The sequence below is a fragment of the Schistocerca americana genome, chromosome 8 (genome assembly GCF_021461395.2).
Source record: "Schistocerca americana isolate TAMUIC-IGC-003095 chromosome 8, iqSchAmer2.1, whole genome shotgun sequence".
NCBI lineage: Eukaryota > Metazoa > Arthropoda > Insecta > Orthoptera > Acrididae > Schistocerca > Schistocerca americana.
The window spans coordinates 89,170,928-89,194,560 of record NC_060126.1 but is presented as its reverse complement, the minus strand read 5'-3'; the positions used below and the strand labels follow the sequence as shown (position 1 = coordinate 89,194,560).

The 23,633-nt window shown below is 44.8% G+C and overlaps 1 protein-coding gene across 1 annotated transcript in view; it reads left to right on the top strand.

Moving 5' to 3' along the window:
* LOC124545580 overlaps positions 1–23,633 on the top strand; it is a 117,022-nt gene that overhangs the window by 1,023 nt on the left and 92,366 nt on the right. The window lies entirely within an intron of this gene.

The following is a 23,633-nucleotide window of genomic DNA, read 5'->3' as shown; positions in this document are numbered from 1 at the left end:
CTCGTCTATAGAATGCGGCAGAGCCATACTTTGGCAACCTGAACATTATCCCACAGACATTTATTCTGTGCGCGTTTGTGTCCGTGTTCCACGTGATGCGTACAGCTGGGGTGCCTGACATTCCCACGCTGTGACCACATACGGAATGTCGACAGAAATCACAAGTGTGTAGCAAAAGCCGTGTCACATTCGACGCCATATTTGCGAGAGGTAACGATCGAATCACGGTCCGTCTTCCCAGATTTATGTTTTTGTGGGATCGGCAAGTCACCGCACACAACCGGCGCGGATATTCCTTCAATACGAGTACTGTTGATTCCTGTCCTCATCCCATGTCGCCGCTCGAATGGTCTCGACGTCAAGACGACTTTAAACTCTCCCCCTTTTCTTCTAAAGCAGATTTCGCCGCTTCCTTGGAACACTTGCATATTCAATACGATTTTTCTGGAAAAGCTACAGACAGTGATCCATATATCAGTTAAGGCTCGTGCAGAACCTAAATTGACGAGACCTTAAGTTGTGTAAGGACCTATCGAGAGACCTGTAGGCCGATGCCAAGGAGGACCCCATTTTCCGAGAAACATATTCAACAACGTTCGTCTCGCCTTAACCGTTAATTTACGTCCGATGATTTCTGTAGTCAGTCCCTACTCGTGTATTCTATGTCAACATCACGAAAATGGAGTTCTAGTAAGATGGAGCCTCGTCTTACAGAGCTAGGCAATCGACAGCAGTCATTCATTTGACGTTCGGAGGGGGCGTCATAGAACATAGCGGCGACGTTCCAGGCTCTGGAAAATGAGACAAGCCAATTCCCAGGCTCGCAGCTGTGGAGTACAGTAGAAGGATGCAATTCTCACATTTGATGGGTAACGAGCTACAAATGAATTCTTCTGTTGTACACTTTTTTTGTATGGTTTGTACGTGCATTTTTCATGTTAGTTTACAGTCGAGGGCTAGTCCTGTGTATTTTAGCGAGTTAATAAATTGGATAGGATGGTTTCATAAGGCAGTAGTTACAGGGCTAAAAAGTCGTTGTTTGACATATAAAATTTTTTGTGTCTTGGAATGACTGGCTTCAAGGTGTCTCTGGTTGCACCTGGTTGAGTTGGGGTCGTCAACACAATGGAGGAAATGGACAGGGCGTTTGAACCCACCCGTTTCCACACTACATCTTGTCAATGAGGGTGACGTTGTAACCACTTTTACATACACCTTCAGGTTCTTCGTGACACATTTTAGGGCATGCCCAGTATTACAGTACAAAATGCATCCTCAAATGTATTGGGTAGGTCTTCGTTTGTAGCGTAGCGATATGAAGACGCATGCGCCGTAGTGACTCTTCATAACGTGTTGTCATGACTTTCTGGTGGCTATTTCAAGGGAGATGGTCTTCCTGGTGAACCCCAACCTGTCCAACCGACTGAGCAAATGTTGATTTGCGCATGTATTCGGAACACTAGCACGTGGCTAGGAGCTCCACCGTGCGAGAACTCTGTTGTGGTCTGCATCCTATTAGAGCACGCACACGCGCTACTCACCTGGCCCACACTGTTGCCGTGTCGACAGCGTGCCAGCACACTGCGCAGCCGCCACACTAACGCAGTACCGCTACCGTCAACTTTTCCTTGACTAAGTCCGAGCTCATGCTCCAACAGAGATTTGGCTACTCAAGATATCCTCAGCACATTCCTGGCTTCCGTAGTACATCTGGGTTAACTCGCAAAGCAAGAAGGAATATATTAAGTGTTTTCACAAATTGGTCGCAACCACTGGAAAGGGGAGAAAAAGTCCTACCACGCGACAGGCTCAGAACCCCACCGCCTTCTCACTGCGATATGCTACCATTGGTGTGGTAGGAGCAGAAGGAAGTGGTAAGGCGCCGAGCTAACATTAATTCAGGCGTCTTCCTAAAACATATTTATTGAAAAGAAATTCCTACCGAAAATTAGGAAAAAACACGTTGCCTAACCCATCCTTTTTATAAAAAAAACGTAACCATTAAAATATTATTGAGTAAATGTTAACCCTGATCCAGTATCGATGGCAACTAGTAATGATCCAATGACATCAAATTTAAGCCCAAGACAATTAGAATAACATCAATTAAGCGGACCACACCGTGGTTCAGGTCGACAAAAATCGATTTTCGGCGTTCATCATATTCCAATAGATTAAGGATTTATCTGAAAATTTTTTTTTCGAGCATTTATGTGCCACGCCCACTTTTCTATCACCCACTTTTCTGCATTTATTTTAGATCTTTATATCCCCTAAATTGCATGGTAGGATTTTTATTTTTACTCCCGAGTATGTTGGCTATCCTTGGAATGCAACGGTCTGTATTCTTTTGTTTTTGCTGTTTGTAAACAACACGCTTTCAAACACGCGGTTAGTTTTGTTCAAGTGTGATTGCGAGTGGTTGTTATACTTACGTTTGCAGTACTTGTTTACATGTGTTTTGTTGTGTTTATTGAAGATGACGAAACGTAAATGCATTTTCAAGAAACTATAATTTAGAGGAAACAAGTTTAGAAAACTTTCTGTACGAGAGGTTATGTCGCCTGGCAACGATGTTTCTAACTGTAGTTCTTCAACAAGTGCATCATCAAAGAAGCTCTCAAAAGAGTTACAACGAATTTACTGTAAGTGAGGGGTGCTGTAACATTATTATAAATTTGAGAATATTATCACATGTAATTTCTAAAGTTGTACAATGCAGACAGTGTGGTGAGTCACAGAGTGTGAAAAATTGTGAGAGTGCCAGTGGGAGAAAAGACGTAGCAATAGCTGTGGATTTAAATTGCACTAAATGCTCAGGTGTGATTTCATTTATGAGTTCTTCAGAACCAGATGCAAGTGGCCCTTATGAAATCAATACTAGATTAGTTTATGACTTACGATGCATTGGCAATGGAATGGCTGCAGGGAGAACATATTGTTCAGTGACGAACTTACATCAATCACCAAATAAATTTGAAAAACTGACTGCATTATTAGAGAAAGCTGTATGTGAGGTCAGTGAGGGAAAGCATGAAACTGGCTGCTAGGGAAGCAGTGGAAGAAAATGATGGATGTTCGGATATTGCAGTTGCACTTGATAGAAGTTGGCAGAATAGAGGACATACTTCTATGAATTGAGTAGTGACTGTCACGAGTGTAGATACCGCTAAAGTGTTAGATGTGAAGATAATGTCTAAATATTGCAAATGTTGTAAAGTCAATGAACATAAAGAACACAACCGTGTGGCTAATTTTAGAGGAACAAGTGGTGGTACGGAAGTTCATGGACTACAAAAAATATTTCATCGCTCCGTAGAAACAAGAGGCGTACAGTACACCAAATATTTGGGCGATGGTGACAGTAAGGCATACAACAATGTGATGAACTCTAATCCAGATGGAGATGCCATTATTAATATAATAGAATGTGTAAGCCATGTTCAAAAGGTTTGGGAACAAGGCTGGGCCGGCCGGAGTGGTCGTGCGGTTCTAGGCGCCACAGTCTGGAACCGAGCGACCACTACGGTCGCAAGTTCGGATCCTGCCTTGGGCATGGATGCGTGTGATGTCCTTAGGTTAGTTAGGTTTAATTAGTTCTAAGTTCTAGGCGACTGATGACCTCAGAAGTTAAGTCGCATAGTGCTCAGAGCCATTCGAACCATTTCAACAAGGCTGAGAAAACTAACTGTTGGTATGAGAGGAAAAAGAAATGTTGTTGTTGTTGTGGTCTTCAATCCTGAGACTGATTTGATGCAGTCCTCCATGCTACTCTATCCTGCGCAAGCTGCTTCATCTCCCAGTACCTACTGCAACGCACATCCTTCTGAATCTGCTTAGTGTATTCATCTTTGGGTCTCCCTGTACGATTTTTACCCTCCACGCTGCCCTCCAATACTAAATTGGTGATCCCTTGATGCCTCAGAACACGTCCTACCAACCGATCCCATCTTTTCGTCAAGTTGTGCCCCAAACTCCTCTTCTCCTCAATTCTATTCAATACCTCTTCATTAGCTATGTGATCTATCCATCTAATCTTCGGCATTCTTCAGTAGCACCACATTTCGAAAGCTTCTATTCTCTTCTTGTCCAAATTATTTACCGTCCATGTTTCACTTTAATACATGGCTACACTCCATACAAATACTTTCAGAAAAGACTTCCTGACACTTAAATCTATACTCGATGTTAACAAATTTCTCTTCTTCAGAAACGCTTTCCTTTCCATTGCCAGTCTACATTGTATATCCTCTCTACTTCGACCGTCATCAGTTATTTTGTTCCCCAAATAGCAAAACTCAAATTGGTTCAAATGGCTCTGACCACTACGGGACTTAACCTCTGAGGTCATAAGTCCCCTAGAACTTAGAACTACGTAAACCTAATTAACCTAAGGACATCACACACATCCATGCCCGAGGCAGGATTCGAACCGGCGACCATAGCGGTCGCGCGGTTCCAGACTAATAGCAAAACTCCTTTACTACTTTAAGCGTCTCTTTTCCTAATCTAATACCCTCAGCATCACCCGATTTAATTCGACTACATTCAATTATCCTCGTTTTGCTTTTGTTGATGTTCATCTTATACCATCCTTTCAAGACACTGTGCATCCCGTTCAGCTGCTCTTCCAAATCATTTGCTGTCACTGACAGAAATACATTGTCATCGGCAAACCTCAAAGTTTTTATTTCTTCTCCATGGATTTTAATACCAACACCGAATTTTTCTTTTGTTTCCTTTACTGCTTGCTCAATATACTGATTGAATAACATCAGGGAGAGGCTACAACCCTGTCTCACCGTTACGTATATTTTGCTTCAACATAATCTCTTGTCTACCTTAGTCTTTCCTTATAAAAACTATTGAAGTTGGTTAGATGTATTTTGTAAACCATGACCTCCCAACAATTCCCACATGAAAACACAGGTTAAACTGTCTTCCAGGCCAATGAACGTAAGATGAAAGATGTTAGGCGATTTCATCAAGCGTGATATGAGCTTAGTGACAAGGTGAAAAGAGATGAATTTATTCGGAGATACACAGCTCAATAAGCACCTAAAAGAGAGAGAGAACTGTGGAGCCGAACAGTCCAGCAAATGCGTGTCTGTCAAGTATTTAGTCAGAGTGAAAGCAAGCAGACTTGTCGGAAGACCTTCTTATCAATACTGAGCATGGGCAAGGACAGAGTGAAAGGAGTGTGTAAGAAGTCATTCACCACAGGTCTGTCACCAGAGGAGAACAGAGGAGGTGACAGGAGGTCTCCTAAGTATCTCAAAATACGAGAAGAGGTTAAAGTCTTCATTGAGAAACTACGGCCAGTCGAATCTCACTACTGCAGACGCAAGTTTACGAGATTGTACTTAGCCACGAAACTAAGAATTCGCAAAATATTGCCAAGTTACAATTCAGGAGCCCTCCCGGAAATAAAAGTGAAGTATGCTTATTTCAAAACAATGTATGTCCTGAATATCAGTTCCTCGCCCTGCAAATGAAGTTCAAAAAAAAGGTTCAAATGGTTCTGAGCACTACGCGACTTCTGAGGTCATCAGTCGCCTAGAACTTAGAACTAATTAAACCCAACTAACCTAAGGACATCACACACATCCATGCCCGAGGCAGGATTTGAACCTGCGACCGTAGCGGTCGCTCGGTTCCAGACTGTAGCGCCCAGAACCGCACGGCCACTCCGGCCGGCTGCAAATGAAGTCAGCCCAACTATCACCGAACGAAAAGTTATCTGCAATGACACAATACCGTGTGCATAAGCTCAAAGCCGCTGCTTTTAAAGCCCTCTTACAGAAAGAAGAGTCAGCCATGAACGAATATTCTTTCGACTGTCAGAAAAATATGTTCTTGGCCAAGCTACCAGATCAAGTGGCATATTACTCCAGGCAATTATATTCATATAACCTTACAATCTGCTGAGGTGGGCCAAAATCTCCTCAGAACAAAGAAATGGTTACGATCTATAACTGACTCGAACATGAAACCCCCAAAGGGTGCAATGAAATGGTTTCCGTTTGATACTACCACCTGAACCATTCTAATCTACAGGAGGTTAGCTGTCGAACTGTATGGCCTGGCCAAAATAAGAATTCTGCAATGGTTGGAATGCTGTGTTATTGCTTGCAGCTTGAATCTCCTAATAACATTCAGGAAGTACATCTACCGCTGTTTTCCCTGCCTCCAGACCATTTATTTTGAAGAATAGAGAAGGTTCAGAGAAGAAACGACATTGTGGATCCTGCAGAATATATTGAACTGTTTGAGAAAGAAGGTACTGTTCTACGGCTCGGAAGTGATTTCCCTATAAAAAACTGCAAACATAGTGTATCTCAAATAAATAAACCTCCAAGTAGATGGCATTTCCGACTTCAGCAGTGTAAAAGAGTTATCTTCAAGAAAGGCAAGTCCGTAGTTTTGTTTAGAGGTGAGCCCAATTATAGGTGTGACATTGGTGTTTTCCGTTCTCTCTTGAGGAAACATCAGATAATTGACATTATATTACCTTAAGTACTCTACTGAACGGTGTGGCACTAAAACCAGAAAATCAAAGGATATCAATAAACTGCTCTCTAAACGGTTTGGCAAAGCGTGGGAAAAGTAACGAGGACATCATCTTGCATTCCAGCCTGAAGAAAAAGGAACATGCAGAGAATGAAGATATCGCTGTACAACTGGACGAAGGGGGAAATGAATGTGGTGATGAAGAAGACATTGACTTCAGACTATGAATGATTTTGTGTTAAATCAGCACTTAGATTATTTTCTGGGTACACATTATTACACTTTCAAAAGTATGTAGGAAAGTAATGTGTATCGTGCAACATTTGCTTGTCATTTTTGGAAAATTTTGTTACATTATGATTCATATTGAGTTTGATTATTGGCATTTCATATTTTTATATACTATGACTGCAATATTTTGTGATTTCAAATAACGTAAATAATAGAAGAACGTCGATAATAATTCCAATTAATAACGAAAATTATCATTATTAAGTTTTAGCCACGTTTGCAAAACCCGCCCTCATCCACGATGACAGTTCCAAAACAGTCGTTATCCAATACCGAGTTCAAAAACACGCCTTATCCAATCTTAATTTGTAAATATCTTACTTGCATGTCACGAATTACATGCAGCTCTCAGATATATTTTTTTCGTTTCCTGAAAAAGTTGCAAAAGTGGATAAGGCGGATTTTGGAACCGTGCGCCTCAACTTTAGCCACACTCTTTGGTTTGTTTACAGTCTTTATGACACGACAGGCTTGTCTGAGGGAAAATTTGTATAGTCTTTTGCAATGAACAGGCCCGGAAATCATGAACAATGTGTTGCAAATTGACTTGCCCGTCAGGATTAAACCTATGGATGCTAATATCTGTAAGTAACGCTTTCAGGTGTACCTCATGACATAAAGAATTCCCGATACCTCCAAGAATTCAGTGCTCAGCTTTTCCGATTTTTCTGTGCTACCACGCACTTCCTTCGGTTACCTAATTAACGATTCCTTGATACCTAATGCATCCAGTCTATCGATTCCTTCTATTAGTCAGATTGGACTACTATTGTTTTCAATCGGTTCGATCCAGTACCTCTTCAATACGTGTTCGATTTAGTCATCTTACCTTCAACTTTATTTTGTATCTAATTTCAGATGCTGCGTCGATGGGAGCATCATCCGCCCATAACACCAACGTATGGAGGGCATGTGGGCTAATTTTGCAGGGCCAGACCTTCTGATACTCGTGTGGACTGCTTCCCTCTAACTAAGGAAGAGGCTGCTGCCCCTCTTTGGGAACCATATGCTGGTCTGGCTGCTGCAGACACGCCCCTTCCACGTTGCTGCATCTACAGTACGGCTGTCTGCGTCACCGAGGCGCGCACGCCACCCCACCGCGGTGTGGCCTTGTTGCTAAATAGTGGAGGTGGGGGTGGGACTGGTGTACTTTAATCCACACTGTCGAATATTTTCTTAGTGCACAAGCGAGATGAGGGTGTGACAGTTTCTCTGGCTCTCCCTTGCAGTTATAATCACCAGGTAAGATTGACTACTCTGATACCTATAGAAATTCTTCCAATTCATATGTGGGATACAGCAAACCAGTGCTTAACAGTATTGGTTAAAAGTAGTCTTGGTTGCAATTTTAGTTTCTTTATTTTTGAACTACGCGTTTCACCTTATTTAGACATCTCCAGCTTGATCTTTATTTTATATTTCTTAGGATCGTTCTAAGAAATATCAAATTAAGATCAACCTGAAGATGCCTAAATAAGGCGAAACGCATAGTTGAAAAATAAAAAAAATAAAATTTTAAGCAAGACTGTTTTTATCCAATACTCTGATATCTATACGTCTACTGACTCCTATGAATTTTGTCCTTATTCTTTTGCATATTCTGATTAAAAAAGTTCTAGGAGACTGATGACCTCAGATGTTAAGCCCTATAGCGCTCAGAGCCATTTGAACCACTTTTTTGCATGAAGCCCTTGGTGACAAGCCCAAAATGTAAGCGAGAAATCATTTCACGCCATACATTTAGAAGGGTATGTGGAGACACCGACCCATCAGAAATGTGCAATTTGTATTCTGGAATGGCAAAGGAGGAGCATACACAAGGTATTTCGCACAATCGCACAATAAGAAATCTGTAGCTGTGAGGCCCGGAGGTCTAGGTGACAGAGAACGCAGTGCCACCATGGCTAGGACGACGGATTCAGCGTTGTAGGATATTCTGATTCAAAAGTGTGCACTGCCTTCCGATTCACTGCTCTTGCACAACGATGGAAGACTTTTGTTTTTTCTGTACTGCTTATCGACGTGGCGGCAAGCGTCGTCTGCAGTCACGAGTCACCACTGTAGTGATTGTGGGTTGGCCCGTATGGCGGGCCCCGTACTGTGTGGACTCAGTCCGTGTCGCCCGCTGTCCTCCCTCGGCCTGTGTCGTCATGTCGCCCACAGCCGGGCTGTCGGAAGCGGGAAGCGTCTGAGACCACAACCGGGATATCAGCTGACCGCTAACCGCATGCAGTTACAGCGAGGACATCACACACACACACACACACACACACACACACACACACACACACACACACATGTAAAATCGCCTGGACTCTTCCTGGTGCATATCCGCAATGGTCCACTTGCGCAAATACAACTTGGAGTCGAGAAATCGCGATCCTGCGTTAGTAGCTTTCCGCAAACCGACAGATTTATACCAAACATGTTAAAAAGAGCCGGCACGATTCTCTCTTGCCGCAAAACCGCTCACTGTTGCAGAAGTAAAGAAAAAAAGGATACGAAACTTAAAACAACGCAATATCACCAAGATTGGCGACGTTTTATAGAAACTCAAAATTTTGCACCGACTTCAGTGCGAGATGCTTTTAATAGTTTCGACAACGGAACTTTGTCTCCACCAGACGCAAACTTCTTCAAGTCGTCAACCACGTGTCCACAATCTGTACTTGTACATCCATTACATATATTCCCGTTCAGAGGAGACACTGTACTTGAAAATCACTTTCCCAGTGTCGGCGGATAAATACGATACTGAAGTGCCTGTGTTGTCCTGAATACGATGCACTTCCTTTCGACATGCATGCATGCATATTGATACATTTGACATGGAAATCTGGGTCTGGTGATGACTCGTGCGCAGATAGCGAAATTGCAGAGAGGGACCAACGCTCGACTACCGTAAGAAGGTTTAAATGCACACCCTGCACAAAGACAAAGAGGACGTAGCAGCGAGCAGAGGTCCCCCTGCCACAGCTACGCTGCTGACCGCGAGGGAGGCCGGCGGCGGACACTCCGTCTATATCTACATCTGTAATTCACCCACACGTGCCTGCAGAGGGTTCGTCGGACCACCTACAGCCTATTTCAAATATCGTGCAGGAGAAATAACACATCTTCGTGTAATAACTGCGATTTCTCTTACTTTATTGTGATGATCATTTCTCCCTATGTAGTTGGACATCCACAAAATAGTTTTACGTTCGGAGGAGAAAGTTTGAGACTGAAATTTCGTGACAAGTTCTCAGCACAACAAAAATCGTCATTGTTTAAATTACTGGATTACTGGCATCCCAACTCGTAGATCATATCCACGACACTCTCTCTCTGCTATTTTGCGACGGTACAAAACGAACTGCCCTTCATTGAACTTTTTCGATGTCCTCCACCAACTCAGTCAGCCGAGTGTCTCATACCGCACATCGAAATTTCAGAAGACCACGGACAAACGCAGTGTTGCATCTTTTAAGCGTTCTGCTAATAACACAGTCTTTGGATCGCATTCCCCACAACGTTTCCTGTAACATCGTTCAAATTAGAATATTTCATAATTGCAAATCCTAGGCAATTAGTTGGACAGTTTTTATATTTGTGTATCCGGTACACAAGGGATTCCTTTTTGTATCCACGTGCATGACCTCCCTCTCTGCATTGCTTAGTCAGTTGCCACTTTTTCGCTAAATACTTTGGCATTTGGCAATTGGTTTTGATATTATGCCAACTTTACTAGAAGGCTAACGGCAGAATGATGTGCAAACCACCCTGGGAGGGCTGTTCAAATTGTCTCCTAAATCTTTTATACAGATTAGGCGCACGAAAGGGAATTTTTATAAACCGTCTGCTGTTCCTAAAGTCACTTCTGTTTTATTCGGTGACTTTGTATCAGTTTCTAAGAAATGTGGTCTTTTCGACAAGGAATGCACGATTACAGTCGCACGGGTGGGACAATACTCGTTAGTGACAAATAAAAACACCTACAACCATCCTTATGGTTTTATTTTGTTTTGTTGCTACCAGTTTCGACGCTTCAATGCGTCATCTTCAGGCAGTTTTGATGCGGTACAGGTTGATACGATCCCCATGCATAACCCATCAGTTGCCAGCACTACTGGATTCGCAGATAATGTGTCAGCACACCAACCATCAGCTGTCAACTGAGATCCCCTGTCGACAGCACACATTACTTTGAGTGAGTGAAGAACTAGCTTTGTTTCACGAGAACGATATTTACTGAATCGGTGCTGAGTATGTCTCAACAGATCGTTTTCTCAAAGATAGTTCATAATGTTCGAACCGAGCATATGTTCCACATCTTACTGCAAATCGACGTTACTGGTATGTGGCAGTACTTGAGGAATTACTCCTATTTCCTTTCTTAACAGTTGGTGTTACGAGCTGAACTTTGCATCCCTTAGGTGCCGACATTTGGTCGAGTTAGCAATTGTAGATGAGATTTGTAAATATGGAAATATTATACCTCCCCACTCCTTAGGGGACCTGACTGGTACAGAATTTGGCCGGGAAAGTGGCCTTTATTAAGTGGTTTAAAGTGGTCCTTTACCTCGAGGATATCTTCTTCTAAGTTACTCACTCGGTCAGCTGTTTTTTATTCGAATTCTGTAACATTTATCGCATTTCGTAACTCCGCCTTAGCGGCACTTTGACCAGTAGCATTACCACCGCCAACGCACAGAGGGGGTACTGCCTGTGTGTCGGCACTGCTGTAGTACTGGTAGCCCTCGTTTCACCCTTTGTTATTCGCGTCACTCCGCTGTACACACGCGAGTAAACCAACATTGATCACAGCGTGTAAAGCTCTACAGGAGGCGGTTGTCTGTGGAAGTGTTCCGGTTCGCAGACTGCGTTGAGCGAGGCGGGCAGGCAGCCGCAGTACGAGAGCGGGGCTCTCGACCGCCGGCCGCGCCCACACCAGATGGGGGCGTGTGGGGGCGGAAAGGCGCCCCGGCGCTGCCGCCCTGCCACTGGAAGACCGCACTGGTTGCTTTCACTCCAGCTTCTGCCGCTCTGGGGCAAACACACAACTCGTCTAATAAGTCGGTGACAACATTCAACAACAATAGCTCAATTCCTTTATTAATACAGCAAGACTATCAGGACGATTTACGTTTAAAGCCCGCCTTGGACCTAAGTATCTGAACGCCTATATGTCTTTCCTTTTGGAACATAGTATCAGTCAAACTTAAACGGCGTTCCAAAGCGTACTTTCAAACTTTGCAGGACTGTATCGATACTTCCAGAATGAGATTTTCACTCTGCAGCGGAGTGTGCGCTGATATGAAACTTCCTGGCAGATTAAAACTGTGTGCCGGACCGATACTCGAACTCGGAACCTTTGCCTTTCGCGGGCAAGTGGCCTACCAACTAACCTACCCAAGCACGACTCACGACCCGTCCTCACAGCTTTAATTCATTGTGGAAACATTCCCCAGGCTGTGGCTAAACTATGTCTCCGCAATATCCTTCCTTCCAAGAGTGCTAGTTCTCCGAGGTTCGCAGGACAGCTTCTGTGAAGTTTGGAAGGTAGGAGACGAAGTACTGGTGGAATTAAAGCTGTGAGGACGGGCCGCGAGTCGTGATTGAATAGCTCAGTTGGTAGACCAGTTGCCCGCGAAACGCAAAGATCCCAAGTTTGAGTCTCGGTCCGGCACACAGTTTTAATTTGCCAGGAAGTTTTGTATCGATAGTGGTCACTTCATGAAACATACGGATCACCGAATTCAGTACCTATGTGAGACAGAGCTGCCAAAGTAATGCTCTTCAAGTAAGCAACACGAATATGTTCATTACAATGTTCATACGACGAATGAAGGCTAAAAAATTTGGTTACCGAGTCCTAATGTTTCCTCTAGAGGAGGCGATGAATTTAACTGCACGTCAGCTAGATAATTTGTGCTTGATTGTTGATAATCTCTTGTTTTATTACCAGAACAGAATGTTCCGTAATATTAACTCACCGAAAATCTTGTATTCTTTTCGTAGAAACTCAAATTATCCCTGATCATTCTCCATAAATATTTCATATTATTTTTTAGACTCTTATCAGCAACTTTACCTTCTTCCTTCATGAATAAAAAATTCTAAATATGTTTGCGTATTATTTTTTATTTACTTGCAATGTGCTCCACTACAGTATTTGCGATACTACAAGTATTGTGTGTGTCTGTGTGGAGTGCAGTGTAATATCTTTGTTGCGCGATGGTGAAAGAGTGTGCAGGGTGCAGCGCAGTGCTGGCAAAGGGCCCACAGCCACAGCACCAAGAGGGCCTCCAACATTGAGGCCCCCATCCGACGGTCTCCATTAACTGCGTCGCACGCCCTCGCTTCATCAGGCACTGCAGGCAAGTTTCGAATTTCATACACGACTTTGGAACAAAAGCTGGTAATGGGAAACTTTCTGCCAGCACCTCTCCTCCTCTTGCCGGTAAAACACTGCTGGTGAAAATTTTCTCCATCATTCGAACCAGTTCGCCTCCAGGTTGAGCGGCCCCACAGAACTGTGTGTTAGAGGCTTCGGCCACGTCGGCGGGAATGGCTGCTGATTCCACAAGGGTTAATGCTGCTAATTATACGGTTAAAGCTGTCTGGCTTCTTTACTTAATATTTCTTTTTTGAAATAAATTCATTTCTTGTTTACTTCCCTTTTCTTTAGACACCGGACAGTAGAGGGGATTCACATTATTAACAATTCGGGCCACCATCCTTTCACTTTGAACCTTTCACTTCTGTTTCATACTCAAGTCGCAAGTTCATATGTTACAACGCATGGAAAAAGTGAACGACTAATTTTAACTCTGACGTTCAGCACGATAGCATACAGCATTGCTTCAGGCTTTGGACCAATCGCATGACCTAAAGATACTGACTTAAGCCACTCTGACACTCTTGAAGTGGGTGAGACAGCTGCGTCTGCTTAGTGAGATGGTTCCGCGGTAAACGGTTCCATTCCAATGAGGACCGAAATTAAAGTCTTAAATCTGAGTCTCACAGTCAAATCACATACCAACCGCTGTTACCACAGAACGTTCTGTCGACACGCGTGTCGTGCACTACTTTTGCTAACTGCAGAATAGTCGTATCTGATCCGAACCAACTATCACCAAACAAACCAATTCAACCTCTTCTGTACCACCCGTGGTCAACAGCTGTTACAATGTCTCCTGTTTTGCAAAATTACGTCGCACTGAATGATCCCCACATTAACCCTGACACGTCATTGACCCTGACACGTTAAATTGAACAACCCCACAGGAAACCGTGCTCTGTCGGTAGACTTTAGCTTTCACCAGCTCGCTGGCGCGCCGTCACACGTCTGGTGGCCAACTCCCGACTGCCCACTTCTACTTCCGAACGTCTGACCCTTTTGAGTTAGGCGTGTACTCCTCTCTGCTCGAGACGAAACTGTCTTAGTCCCTCGCGTTAATTTGGAATCGGAACCATTTCCCGAGGTAGCGCGTAATAAAAGTGTTACCCTTGTTGACGTCATGACGTCACAGTCGTAACCGAGTGAGGCTTGCAGCGATACGGCAGTTCTCTACAGCAGGTCAGACGGTGGTTCCGCGGTGACGAGGTTTCGGCACTGTGTATGATGCAACTGCTTGCCAACCCACAGAAATGCACTTGATAAAAGTAAAGTATGTTACAAAACTAATGTATATCTAATGTAAATGAAAAGAAAGAAACAGGTAATTCTTAGAAGACGGACATAGATATTCTGCTAAACAATAAATGCGACACACCATTCATATCTTACGTTTTCTGCTGTGTAAGAGGCTGCAGACATCAGAATGTTAGCAATAACATTCACCGGAAAGGCGGTTATTATACTGTCATTAGGGGACTGTAAAGGAATTCGACAAATTATTTACATCACAACTTGAGGAAACAGCATTGAAGAAAGCTCGGCAATGTACAGAGTGGGGCAGCCACAGACCACTTGCCTGGTAGCACAATGCTAATCACTTGTTTCTGAAATAATGTGGGAGATATTTCTTGTGAACTGCAATTTTTATTCAGATTTAACACAGAAGGAATATCGAGAACGTCTGGCACAAGAACGTCATCATCAGAATCTTAGTTCCAGGTTGTAACGGAGTTTGCGGCCTACAGCAGTTGTCACGGCACGTTATCAATTTTGGATCACTATAATTGCTAGCTATGTCATGCTGTCGAGCTACAAACTAATGATCTGAGGATAAATGTGGATGAGACTTGATGAAGCATTTAGCCTTGAAGATAGCTCGGCGGTCTACATGGTGGAGCAAATAAAAGTGGCCCAGATAACAGAGTCCCAGGGTAGAAAGGAACACAGCAGAGAAAAGGAGATACAGTACGAACCTGGCTGTGGCAAATGCCGCCAGTGACCACCGTCCAACTGTTCGCACTTGTGGGTCCTGGTCAGCCAGCTACTGAAGGTGGATCGAAGCTGGACTGCTGGAATTGCTGCAGTCTCATCCCAAATGTTGTTGGTTGGTTGGTTGGATGGGGAAGGAGACCAGACAGCTTGGTCATCGGTCTCATCGGGTTAGGGAAGGATGGGGAAGGAAGTCGGCCGTGCCCTTTCAGAGTAACCATCCCGGCATTTGCCGCCAGTGACCACCATCCAACTGTTCGCACTTGTGGGTCCTGGTCAGCCAGCTACTGAAGGTGGATCGAAGCTGGACTGCTGGAATTGCTGCAGTCTCATCCCAAATGTTGTTGGTTGGTTGGTTGTTTGGGGAAGGAGACCAGACAGCGTGGTCATCGGTCTCATCGGATTAGGGAAGGATGGGGAAGGAAGTCGGCCGTGCCCTTTCAGAGTAACCATCCCGGCATTTGCCTGGAGTGATTTAGGGAAATCACGGAAAACCTAAATCAGGATGGCCGGACGCAGGATTGAACCGTCGTCCTCCCGAATGCGAGTCCAGTGTCGAACCACTGCGCCACCTCGCTCGGTCCAAATGTTGTGCCGCAATTCTTAAAGACTATCAGGGTTGTTGTGACACACCCTAGACTTGAGGGCTCCTCAAACAAAATGATCACACAGTGCCAGATCAGGTGAGCTGGCTGGCCAGCTAGAATCATGACCAGACTGGCCTCTGCTAACAACTCTGTCAGACATGAAGATGGTGTAAACGAAGTCGTTTGTTCGGCCGCCTGTCTGGGTACATGCTCCCTCCTGTTGGAACCAACTGCAGGTGTTTACCTCCTCTGTTAGTTGCCAGAAACGATTTCAAAATGTTGGCAATGTAACGCCCCGAAGTGAGTCTCTGATGAAAGCAGATGGGGCCAGTAACGTGGTGTGCAGACCTTGAATACTAAACCCCATCGTTCCGACAATGCAGTCATGTTTTGCGGAAATTATGTAGATTCTCTGCTGCCCAGAACCTGTGGTTCTTTGAGTTGACGTAACCACTCAGGGGAAACCAGGCTTAGTCAGACATAAAGAACGGATCCATGTCCAAGCCATTCACTGTTATCTCAGCTAATCACAAAACTGCAGGCGCTAAGGGACGTCTGCTGGTTTTAATGCGAGAACAACAGACTCTCAGTAGGGATGCACGTGCAGGCCCAGGTAGAGTATTCTTCAGCACAATCGACGTGTCATTCCAGTGTCTTGCAACAGGCGTCGGATTCATTTGGTAGGACCTTTAAGCATTTTCTGGTGAACTACAGTCATATTTCCTGGTGTCTGGGCATGTTTCAGAATGTTTTTGACTTTTTCAAAACAGATACGGTCTGACGCCATTTTTGGACTACGCGTTGCTTGGCATTTTCGGCTGGCCCTTTGACAACAATAAACTTCTCGACAAACAACTGACCACACCATTCCAATGCCTGTTTTGTCACGTAACTTTTCCAGGACGGGCACCCGCTGCTCCTCTGTGAGTACCATCGTCTCTTTTACACTGCTCCGCTCACACTGACACAGCCCGCACTGGACTCTCAGCTGGTGTGGATCACGTGGCCGGCATATACGTGGTGTCTGCGTCACAGGCTGTTGTCATGTAGACAAATTCAAGTCCAATCCTTTCCATTCGTCCGCGCCATTTTTATTTGCCCCACCCTGTATACAACAGAGTTTGCTTGCATTTCACGTACGATGCCCAGACTGGAATGTGAATGACGTTAACTCGCGGCTTGGGGATAAAGTGAGACGGAACAGCTGGAAATTCAAGGCCAGTAATTGAGAGAAGGACATACGGAGACCGTGGTTTTATTTCGATTTCTTCCCCCAGGTTCCACTTCTGGAGATCACACCTTATTACTGTGTCTCCCCGCACCCCAGCCCCAAGTTTGTTTCTTGCCGTACTTTTGCCGGTATGTGGGACATTACTGACAAAATTCGTTGGGAGAGTCTGATGTGAAAGATAACTTTAAAGATGAGAGTGAATATTACACTCCTGGAAATTGAAATAAGAACACCGTGAATTCATTGTCCCAGGAAGGGGAAACTTTATTGACACATTCCTGGGGTCAGATACATCACATGATCACACTGACAGAACCACAGGCACATAGACACAGGCAACAGAGCATGCACAATGTCGGCACTAGTACAGTGTATATCCACCTTTCGCAGCAATGCAGGCTGCTATTCTCCCATGGAGACGATCGTAGAGATGCTGGATGTAGTCCTGTGGAACGGCTTGCCATGCCATTTCCACCTGGCGCCTCAGTTGGACCAGCGTTCGTGCTGGACGTGCAGACCGCGTGAGACGACGCTTCATCCAGTCCCAAACATGCTCAATGGGGGACAGATCCGGAGATCTTGCTGGCCAGGGTAGTTGACTTACACCTTCTAGAGCACGTTGGGTGGCACCGGATACATGCGGACGTGCATTGTCCTGTTGGAACAACAAGTTCCCTTGCCGGTCTAGGAATGGTAGAACGATGGGTTCGATAACGGTTTGGATGTACCGTGCACTATTCAGTGTCCCCTCGACGATCACCAGTGGTGTACGGCCAGTGTAGGAGGTCGCTCCCCACACCATGATGCCGGGTGTTGGCCCTGTGTGCCTCGGTCGTATGCAGTCCTGATTGTGGCGCTCACCTGCACGGCGCCAAACACGCATACGACCATCATTGGCACCAAGGCAGAAGCGACTCTCATCGCTGAAGACGACACGTCTCCATTCGTCCCTCCATTCACGCCTGTCGCGACACCACTGGAGGCGGGCTGCACGATGTTGGGGCGTGAGCGGAAGACGGCCTAACGGTGTGCGGGACCGTAGCCCAGCATCATGGAGACGGTTGCGAATGGTCCTCACCGATACCCCAGGAGCAACAGTGTCCCTAATTTGCTGGGAAGTGGCGGTGCGGTCCCCTACGGCACTGCGTAGGATACTACGGTCTTGGCGTGCATCCGTGCGTCGCTGCGGTCCGGTCCCAGGTCGACGGGCACGTGCACCCTCCGCCGACCACTGGCGACAACATCGATGTACTGTGGAGACCTCATGCCCCACGTGTAGAGCAATTCGGCGGTACGTCCACCCGGCCTCCCGCATGCCCACTATACGCCCTCGCTCAAAGTTCGTCAACTGCACATACGGTTCACGTCCACGCTGTCGCGGCATGCTACCAGTGTTAAAGACTGCGATGGAGCTCCGTATGCCACGGCAAACTGGCTGACACTGACGGCAGCGGTGCACAAATGCTGCGCAGCTAGCGCCATTCGACGGCCAACACCGCGGTTCCTGGTGTGTCCGCTGTGCCGTGCGTGTGATCATTGCTTGTACAGCCCTCTCGCAGTGTCCGGAGCAAGTATGGTGGGTCTGACACACCGGTGTCAATGTGTTCTATTTTCCATTTCCAGGAGTGTATTACTTTTTTTATAATTTACCACCAGATCAAAGGCAGTACTGATATTGGATAAACTAAATGAAACAAATTTTATTTCTGTTTACTTACAGAATAGAAAGAACTTGCGTCCTCATGCGTTACCTCTCGTGTGACAGTATTGTGGTGCTGTATTCCAACAGGACAATGCTCGCCCACACATCGCACGTGTCTCTCTGAACGGGCAGTGTCGCGTAGAAGTATTCCCTGCCCCGACAGAACGTGTGTGAGACAGCCTTGGACGCCGGGTTCGTCCCAGTTCCAGTATCAACAGCTGTGTGCCTGCTGGCCCCGGCCGGCCATATTGAAATGTATGTGCTAAGTGCTGATCAGGGTAGCTCCAGAAAATAGTCGGTAGTTACCAACCGCAAGGTGGAACGAGTATAATATCTTTGAGTATTAGGATCTTTGATGGTTAAGAGAGCCGGGGAGCCGTAGATAGGTGCCCGGAAGAAGCAGACGTGTGGAGACAGCTTTAGGGGACGAGTCGCAGCTAGGTGCCCGGAGGAAGCAGATGTGCGGTGACAGCGTTAAGGTTGGTCGCTGCCCCTGACCAAACTTTTGCACGTTAATGAGAGAAGATATATAATCATTTCAAATTGTTTTTTGTTAGATAATGTTCAGAGTTAGGATTTGTAGGTCCAAGGTTTGACGCAATAAGCGTTTAGTAAAATTTTTTGCAAGAGTGATTCGTGCTACGAAAATTTTCAAATGGTAGGTTTTGTGTATGACTTAAAATTTTTAAAAAATATATATATTGAGATCAACATTGTGTTTAAATCTAACAGCCTGAATCATAATCCACATCCTTTGGTTGTATTGAACATGAAAATGAGTAGTAAACTAAAGTTACCCACCAATGAAAGTACCAAGTAAACATCAGGGCCAAAAGTTAACTTTCCAGTACCATCTTAATGCCATTGCACAAACGGCGTTATCCTCTTAAACTTGATTGCTGAGTCAAATACATGTTGCATTGCTGGCAAAATGGAGGAGTGCAAGAAACAAGTTCACAGACACTGTCAGATGCAGGTTTGCTGAATAATTAATTTAGAACAATCTTATCACTGATACCTTCACAGACTAAAAGGATACAATTTTGGTTAGATACTTTCACTATAACGACTCCAAGACAGCCATCCCAACCGAATCAACACACGCCTAAGGGGCAGACGCAGTGCAACGTCGTACTGACATTTGGGCTCATGTGCCCACATCTCCGTAAATTTGAGTCGATTTTGCAATCGCAGAAATAACACCAAATACCCCTTAGACCTGTGAAGTTTCATTTCGTTTTCCCCTGCCCTTCTTTTTTTGTCAGATAGTACATTTTATTCAAATTGTTATTATTACAATTGTAGGTTTCTGTGGCACATTAAAAGTGAGCATGGAGAGGGCGAGATGATAACGGCAAGTACTATACCTGGGCTGGGGAGGGAGGTGGTGGTGGTGGGGGGGGGGGGGGGGGGGAGAGACACAGTAGTAAGGTGCGACCTCCGAAACTGCTACCTGGGGGATGTAATCGATATAAAATTGTTCTGGAAAAGACGAGGAATAGTTAAGGTAAGAGAGCTAGTAAAGCCCTTATTTACTTGACTATGAAGAAACTGGACATGGTGTTATTAGAGTACTAATTAGACCCTAAATCTTAGATATAATTAATTTGCATACTCAGGAAGAATTAGTAACGTTAATGACATGAGGTAACATCTACAACTACATCTACATCTATACTCCACCACAAGCCACTTTGCGCAACGCTGTCACCTCCACCTTTTCTGTTCCTCTCCCGTATGGTTCACGGGAAGAACGACTGCTCTCTAATTTTGTCTTCGTGTTCTTTTCACGAGATGTACGTGAAACGTCCCCTTTGGAAAATTAGTGAATTACTGAGCTGATAGACCCCTTACGTTATTTGAGTTTCAGACAGCTGAGCAGAACTGAACGTACTCAGACTTTTCTCTCTTTACTTATTGTGATCAGCACTAATCTGACACTCAATATTTTTAGCGCAACGCAATCTGACTTTCAATAATCCCTACAAAAGAATGGCCCTGACTAACAATAACCTATAACTTTCTTCGATCACTTACCACAGAAAAATTTTCGTTTCTCGAACTACTGCAACACAGCGAGCGCCAATACTGCCAGCTAAATAAAAGATTCTAACTACTGAAGGCACTAACTACTGATAGGCATACTTAGCAAATGAAAGATTTTGATAGAGAACAAACAATGTATTTACCTTAATAGAGTTCAAAAGTCATAATATGTATCAGTTCGTGACATCCAGTCTTACAAATTTACTGTTTCTGACGGACACACGTCCAGATCGCCCGCTCTCAAAATTCCGCCATCTCCCTCTCGACATCCAGCAGTTCTGGCGGCTCACCTCCAACTGCACAACGCTACGCACTGTTCACATTCAACTGCCCAACACTGCAATAGCGAATATTACAACAATGCAAACCAGCCACAGAGTTCACACAGCACAGCCAGTGATTTTCATATAGAGCGCTACGTGGCGTTACCAACATAAAAACCTAAACAGCCTACTTGCATACGTAGGAGCAAACAATACATTAGCTGACTCCTCTAGGGACGAACGTTCGAGTATACTTCGCAGTACAGCACACAGCGAGGCACGGCGCCTGCCACCGGAGCTGGGTCTGCTTCTCCGTGACGTTTCCGCGCTCGCTGAATGAATCTCTCCTTCGGATCTTCTCTGTTTTCTCTATCGGAGTGCCGGCTAACGAGCAATACTCAAGTTTTGGTCCAGCTATCGTCCTGTAAGCTACTTTCACTGTCGTTGGACTGCAGCTCCTGAGAATTCTTCCAGTGACACTCACTTTGCCATCTGCCCTACCCTCGATTGTTTTGTGTGATTTCCACTTCAAATCACTCCATACGCGTAACCCCTAGATATATTATGGAAATAATTGCTTCCACAGGGTGTAATCGTACAACGAAGGGTCTTTCTGTTTACGTGTTCCCAGTACGCGTTGACCGTCAGCTGCCGCTCCCTGCGCCAGGCGTCGATCCCCTCCAGGTTCAAAATGGTTCAAATGGCTCTGAGCACTATGGGACTTAACAGCTGAGGTCATCAGTCCCCTAGTACTTAGGTTAGTTAGGTTTAAATAGTTCTACGGACATCACACACATCCGTGCCCGAAGCGGGATTCGAAGCTGCGACCGTAGCGGTCGCGCGGGTCCAGACTGAAGCGCCTACAACCGCTCGGCCACACCGGCCGTCTCCCCTCCAAGTCTTACGGCATTTCGCAGTAATTTTTTCGATTCGCGACTTCACTATGTACAGCAGCATCATCTTCGGAAAGTCTCGTGGAAATTCTGACGTTATCTACTGGGTCATTTAGCACTCCTTGGGGCATACTTTTAAATTACTTTTTAACGTCTGAAGGTTTCTCTGCGACTAGAGTGACATGTTGTGTTCTGCTTGCTAGAAACTCTTCAGTCCAGACATACAGCTGCTCTGATTGTCTGTACGCACGTACCGCGTGGTTACAATTAAAAAGCAGTTACTCGTAGAGCTCCAGTGTTGGCTCTTATTATCGTGTGGCAGCGAAACTTGGTATATATTCTAATGCCTTAACGCAGAACAGATTTACCCTGAAAAAAAGAACGAGTTCCAATTTCGGCTGTCAGTTGCAACTCTGGAGCTGAGAATGGAAGAAACAAGTATAGAAATTTTTCTTTTGTTTTCTTCAGGGCCAGCAGCGTAATAAATGACTGATAACGACATGGTTATTAGAGAACATTGCACCAAATAGCTGCTTATAATCTTTAATATATGTACACTGTTTCGGCTTTATGGCTATTTTCGAGTACGCCTAGACTGATGTGCCGTCCACATTACATCGTTAGTGGTCCGTCTTACAACTGTCACTGTCTTAATAAGATGGTAATGACCCCAGTATGTTGAAAATAAAACGTGGCACATTGACAGTGACCGGGCCAAATATCTCACGAAATAAGCGTCAAACGGAAAAACTACAAAGGACGAAACTTGCCTTGCTTGAAGGGGAAACCAGATGGCGCTATGGTTGGCCCGCTAGATGACGATGCCATAGGTCAAACGCATATGAACTGCGTTTTTTAAATAGGAACCCGCATTTTTTATTACATATTCGTATAGTACGTAAAGAATTATGAATGTTTTAGTTGGACTACTTTTTTCGCTTTGTGATAGATGGTGCTGTAATAGTCACAAGCATATGGCTCACAATTTTAGACGAACAGTTGGTAACAGGTACGTTTTTAAATTAAAATACGGAACGTAGGTACATTTGAACATTTTATTTCGGTTGTTCCAATCTGATACATGTACCTTTGTGAACTTACCATTTCTGAGAAGGCATGCTGTTACACCGTGGTTACCTGTAAATACCACATTAATGCAATAGGCGCTCGAAATGATGTCTGTCAACCTCAATGCATCTGGCAATACGTGTAACGACATTCCTCTCAACAGCGAGTAGTTCGCCATCCGTAATGTTCGCACATGCAATGACAATGCGCTGACGCTTGTTGTCTGGCGTTGTCGGTGGATCACGACAGTAAATATCCTTCAACTTTCCCCACAGAAAGAAATCCGGGGACGTCAGATCTGGTGAACGTGCTTCGACGACCAATCCACCTATTATGAAAAATGATATTCAATGCCGCTTCAACCGCAGGCGAGCTATGTGCCGGACATCCATCATGTTGGAAGTACATCACCTTTCGGTCATGCAGTGAAACATCTTGTAGTAACATCGGTAGAACATTACGTAGGAAATCAGCATACATTGCACCACTTACATTGTCATCGATAAAATGGGGGTCAGTTATCCTTTTTCCCATAATGCCGCGCCATACGTTAACCCGCCAGGGTCGCTGATGTTCCACTTGTCGGTTTACGTTACCGCTGTTGGTGAATGACGCTTTGTCGCTAAATACAACGCGTGCAAAAAATCTGAACGTCGTGTACAGTTCTGCCA